Genomic DNA, 6,428 nt, shown 5'->3' on the forward strand with positions numbered 1-6,428 from the left:
ACATTGTTCCACGACATGATGCATAAGGAAGTCGAGGTCTATGTTGACGACATGATCGCCAAGTCCAGAGAAGGAGAAGATCACCTCGTTAATTTGAAGCGTCTTTTCGACCGCTTAAAGGAATACAAGCTTCGGCTTAATCCAGCAAAATGCACGTTTGGCGCTCGGTCGGGAAAGCTACTAGGATTCGTGGTCAGCGAGCGCGGCATCGTAGTAGATCCCGATAAAGTCAAGGCGATCAAAGAACTCCCTCCGCCATCTTCGGTCCGCGAAGTACGAGGCTTCCTAGGACGGTTGAACTACATCGCACGATTCATTGCAAACCTGACAGACAAATGCCAACTACTCTTTCGCTTGCTCCGCAAGAATGCAGCGATCGAATGGGACAGAGAATGTAACAACCGCCTTTGACACCATCAAGGCGTATTTGGCCCAACCGCCGGTGTTGGTTCCGCCCACGCCGGGCCGTCCCCTCGTACTTTACCTAACAGTGCGCCGCCAATCATTAGGATGCATGCTGGGACAGGAGGAAGAGTCCACGCACACAGAACGCGCGATCTACTATCTGAGCAAAAAGTTCACCGATGGAGAGTCCAATTATTCGAAAATCGAGAAGATGTGCTGTGCGTTGGTGTGGGTCATGCAAAGGCTCCGTCAATACACGCTCTATCACACGATCCGCTTGCTGTCAAAGGCAGACCCCTTGAAGTACTTACTCGACAGTCCCTCCACCACGCGGAATCTCGCCAAATGGCGGTGTCAATTGACGGAATACGATATCGAGTACGTGTCCCGCACTGCGGTCAAGGGGCAAGCGATTGCGGATCATTTGGCAGAATTCCCAATTGAAGACCACACACCTATTAATCCCGACTTCCCGGATGAGGGGATCCTCCAAATAGACGACGGGGGAGAGAAACCGGGATGGAAGATGTATTTCGATGGTGCTGTCAATTCCATGGGATCAGGCATCGGCGCGGTACTAATATCCCCGGACGGGCGCTATTACCCGGTAGCGGCAAAAATCCACTTCCCGTGCACCAACAATGTGGCCGAGTACGAGGCATGTATTCTCGGCCTGCAAGCGGCAATCGATTTCAAGGTGAAAGAGCTCGAAGTGTTCGGCGACTCTATGCTCACTATCTTCCAGACATTGGGGCAATGGAAGACAAAAGACGCGAAACTAGTGCCATATCACGAATACCTCGAGAAGTTAACCGAGAATTTCGAGGACATCTCGTTCACCTATACCCCGCGCATGGCAAATCAATTCGCGGACGCGCTTGCGACGCTCGCCTCCATGGTGAGCATCACGAGGGAAAACCTTATCGAGCCCCTCGAGATTGAGATAGCCGAAGGGCCGGCACATTGCAACGCGATTGAAGCGTCCGAGGCGAAGCCGTGGTACGAGGACATCAAGAACCTTCTACGAACCGGCCAATATCCCCATTTCGCCGATTGCCGCGATCGGAAGACTCTTAGACGCCTCGCGATACATTACTTTCTGAGCGGTGAGATACTCTACCGCCGCTCCTTCGACTCCACACTCCTCCGGTGCATCGACGAACACGAATCGCGGCTTCTCATGGAGGAAGTGCACGGGGGAAACTGTGGACCCCATATGAACGGTCTCATGCTCGCCAAGAAGATCATGCGCCTGGGCTATTATTGGTCCACCATGGAGACTGATTGTGTGAAGCATGTCAGGCATTGTCACCGATGTCAAGTTTACGCCGATCAGATCAAAGCGCCGCCCAACGAACTGCGCCCCATGACGGCGCCATGACCTTTTTCGATGTGGGGGATGGACGTGATTGGCCCAATCAACCCCAAAGCGTCAAACGGACATATGTTCATTTTGGTGGCGATTGACTACTTTACCAAGTGGATTGAAGCCGTCACTCTTGCGTCGGTCACCGCAAAAGCCGTGGCCCGCTTTCTTAGACGTGACGTCATCGCCCGGTACGGGGTCCCTGCGACGATCATTACGGACAACGCCAAGAACCTGAACAATAAAATCATCGACGAGCTCTGTGCACAATTCAAAATCCGACACCGCAACTCCACCCCGTACCGTCCCCAAATGAACGGTGCGGTGGAAGCAGCGAATAAAAACATCAAAAAGATCATCGAGAAAATGACGGTGAACTACAAGGATTGGCACGAGATGCTCCCCTATGCGCTTTTGGCGTATCGTACATCCATACGGACCTCAACCGGGGCAACCCCGTACTCGCTAGTCTATGGTATGGAGGCCGTTCTCCCAATTGAAGTGGAGATCCCTTCAATGAGGATTCTCGCCGAAGCTGAACTCGAAGAAGCAGAATGGGCAAAACAGCGGTACGAACAGTTGAATTTCATTGGTGAGAAGAGGCTGAAAGCGCTATGCCACGGGCAGTGCTATCAACAAAGAATGGCTCGAGCCTTCAACACAAGAGTCCGCCACCGCGACTTCAACCCCGGTGACCTCGTTTTGAGGAAAGTCCTACACGTCACGCCGGATTCTCGAGGGAAGTTCTCGTACAAATATGATGGCCCCTTCGTTGTCAAAGAGGTTTTCTCCGGTGGAGCAGTCGTCCTGAGCGACATGGACGGCGCTGAAAACGCCCTTCTCGTCAACGCTGACGCCATTAAGAAGTATTATCCATGAACGCTTGTATATTCTTTATTCTCCGGGCTCTGTGTCCCTTTCATTATAAGACATCTCCGTTTCCACGTACAAGTTTCAATTCCCACAATCTGTCCAATGCTAAGCTTTATTGAGAGAAAAAAATAAATTTTCCCGCTAGGTCGAAAACCTCTTCGAGGCGGCCTAGGCAAAAGCTAGGGAACGAGTGGCACGACCTAAAATCCCGCAAAAGGGGGGTCGCGGCAAAAGGAGAGCACAAACCACTTCCTTGTTAGGTCGAAAACCTCTCTGAGGCGGCCTAGGCAAAAATTAGAGGACCCGAGGGGTACGATCCCACCCAAACATGGGGAATCGTAGCAAAAGGTGAGCATTCGTGTGAGAGAAATTAAATAAAATACCCCGCTAGGCCGTCGCGCATCCCGTGGCCTAGGCATAAGTTAGGGGACGATGTCGGCTCGACCACGAAAGAAAAGCGACGCTTTCCCTGTGAAGCTACACCGAGTAATGGTTCGGCACTCTCAGACGCAAGCAAACTCTCTTTGACTCTCCAGGCTCGAGACCCGCCTCGAAATGGGGATCGAACCAACGTATCCTAGACTTGGAGGATCCCATAAGATCCCTCCTTTTACCTTTGCACGCATATTCTACGGGCTACCCGCTTCTAAAAGAGCCATTCTTTGATAGGGACACAGCCACCCAACAATGGTCACCGATATCAAATCCCTGACACATCTCTACATAGATTCCTCTTACGTATGCCTATCTCGCCGATTAAGTGCAACTGATACCCTTTGTACGTTCCTCTGTCTCCATGCACAGGTACGATTGGGAATCCCAAGGGGCATCTCCTTTCTGACGAACACGCGCTTGGCTTGTGCGGCAGACCGGGGCTTCGAGCCGAATGGAGGGCATGATGAGAGACCCTTCCACCATGACTCGAGGAAACGACAAATGACAAGCCCGATTTGGAACGGGACAGTCTGCCTCTGCCGACATCCCCGACGAACTACTTAGCATCCTTTCCCGCCCTTACTTTCCCTTGCTCTCTATCCACTTTATCACTTTCCGGACTTCGCGTCCACGGACTTCGCGTCCACTTTACTGCTTTCCGGACTTCGCGTCCACGGACTTCGCGTCCACTTTACTGCTTTCAGGACTTCGCGTCCCCGGACTTTGCGTCCGGTTACTGCTTTCCGGACTCCGCGTCCACTTTACTGCTTTCAGGACTTCGCGTCCCCAGACTTTGCTTTCGGTTACTGCTTTCCGGACTCCGCGTCCACTTTACTGCTTTCAGGACTTCGCGTTCCCGGACTTTGCGTCCGGTTATTGCTTTCCGGACTCCGCGTCCACTTTACTGCTTTCAGGAGTTCGCGTCCCCGGACTTTGCGTCCGGTTACTGCTTTCCGGACTCCGCGTCCACTTTACTGCTTTCAGGACTTCGCGTCCCCGGACTTTGCGTCCGGTTACTGCTTTCCGGACTCCGCGTCCACTTTACTGCTTTCAGGACTTCGCGTCCCCGGACTTTGCGTCCGGTTACTGCTTTCAGGACTTCGCGTCCCGGACTTTGCGTCCGGTTACTGCTTTCTGGACTCCGCGTCCACTTTACTGCTTTCAGGACTTCGCGTCCCCGGACTTTGCGTCCGGTTACTACTTTCCGGACCTCTCGTCCATTTCACTGCTTTCTGCGGGCTTCGGCCCTTCACTTACCACTTCATTTTCCCCAAATCCCGCTCACGCCACTATCTCATGACAGGGGAAGGGGCGAGCCACCACGGAGAGCGACGACAGAAGCGGCCGCCGGGACCAAATGGGTGCCTCTCATGGTCTTTGGCTACATCCTCTAACCGAGTACGCAATCAAAGAGGGGCAAGCTGTCAGCACCCCATTTTGGCCCACCGGCTTCCTACGGGAGAACTTCCGACCAAAGCTCGGGACACTATTCATCATCCGGCAATCGAAGGTGAACGTCCGGTCACGGAACCACGAACAATAGGAGAAGAGCATGGTCCACCGAGAAAAGCGGAGGAGAGTCGTCAGAAGAATAAACGGACAAAGAATCTCGAAAACGACGGAGCTGACATTGAGGCACTATTCATCACCGGGTCACCGAAGCACCGAAAGGTGCCCAATATGGGGCTTCAAAAATCCCCCTCAGTGCCAAAGTGACCAACGAGATGTCCGGACGCATTTTCGGGGCATCCTGCTTAAGCCGGGACACCCGATCCCCCACGGACGCCTTTTCTGACAGAGCTCCCGGAGTTCGCTCCACTGACAAGCAAACGGCCCCTCAAAGCGGGCCTACAGGCACCCAGGGACCACCAGGGCCGGGGAACAAGCTCCAGATGTCCTTTCGGAACTCGACTTGATTTCCCGAGGAACGTTCCAGTTGTCATGAACGCCTCCCGGCGAGCCTTCGGGGCACTTCCACGGAAAACAGAGACCACGACGATCTCTGAGCACCTCACAATAATCCCCGAGCACCTCAAGGCATTCAGGGCACATTGAGAAAATCCCGGTCAAAGTCCCTAGGTCTTCCCGGGCCAACGATCCCCGATCAAGGACGACGAGCCAACGATCACCCACGGGGCAAAAGGATCGCCAAAACGAACGCGAGGATGCACAAAGATCAATCGGGGGTCTACGGACACTAAACTCCACTCCGAACGTCCAAACAGGGCAAAACCGACTCCAGAGGCGCCGAGTCGCCCGAACGCTCGTTCATACGACGCATGGCGATATTAGGCTCATCCAAATCCTCGTAGTCCAAGGATTCCAAATCTTCAAATTAATCGGACATCGGAGGTCGGGTGCAAGCTCAATCAAGTTTCAAACGTTTCCCGGCTTTTCTCTCCATTGAATGGGGCCCACAGCTTAGCCAAGCCAAGCCATCAAGCCGCGGCTCAACCCCAAGCCACGGCTCAACCCTCGGCTCCGATTGGACAGCCCCAAGCCACGGCTCAAACCCTTCCTCCCGTCGGCTCAAGCTCTCCCCACCGGCGGCTCCATCTCCAAGGCTTCCCTCCACCATCCATTTCAAATTCCTCTCACATCTCTTACGCACTTACATCCATCCATCACTTCCTATCACACCCATCAACTCCCATCAACCTTCCACTCACAAATCCCACCCTAATCCCCTTGATATTTTCGGCAGCTCATACTTAGGCCTCCTAAGCACACTTCACTTTCCCTAATTGCTTCATTAAGCCTCCCTTAATAAGCCTTTGCATCATTATCTTTAATCACAACTTCAACTTCACTCTCTCTCAAGCCAATCTCTCTCAAAAACTCTCTCAAGCCTCAGCCCATCCCCTCACTTCCGTCCCTCCTTTACCAAGGCCGAAACCGGTCAAAACCGTCGGAAAACCACCCGGTTTTTCGGTAACCGCCCGACCCAACTTAACCCAAAAATTCTCAAACTTCATAGCCTACATATTTCCTACCCCCTAAGTCCATTTCCGGACTTGCATTTTCGATTTGAGGTCCCCAAGACCCCGTTCCAGTCAAAATTGCAATCGGGTCCCGAGACCCTTACCGCGCGCACCGAACACTAACGGCGTGCCATTTCATCCCACGACCTCGGCGAGTCGTGCCATCACATTTAAAGGGTTCCTCACAACCCTCACCCTCCCTTGTGAAGAGGTGGTCACGGTCCGAGGGCCGACCAACCGTGCACGACCTCCGTTCTACCCATTTTCACTAACCGGGTTTCTGTTTTTTTTTACCGGAACTTCTCTCGTCGTTTCCGACTTATTCAGGGTTCGGCACGCTCGGAGCTTTCCACGACCACCTAGATCTA

This window comes from Punica granatum, unplaced genomic scaffold, assembly GCF_007655135.1.
Source record: "Punica granatum isolate Tunisia-2019 unplaced genomic scaffold, ASM765513v2 Contig00402, whole genome shotgun sequence".
In the NCBI taxonomy this organism is placed as follows: Eukaryota; Viridiplantae; Streptophyta; class Magnoliopsida; order Myrtales; family Lythraceae; genus Punica; species Punica granatum.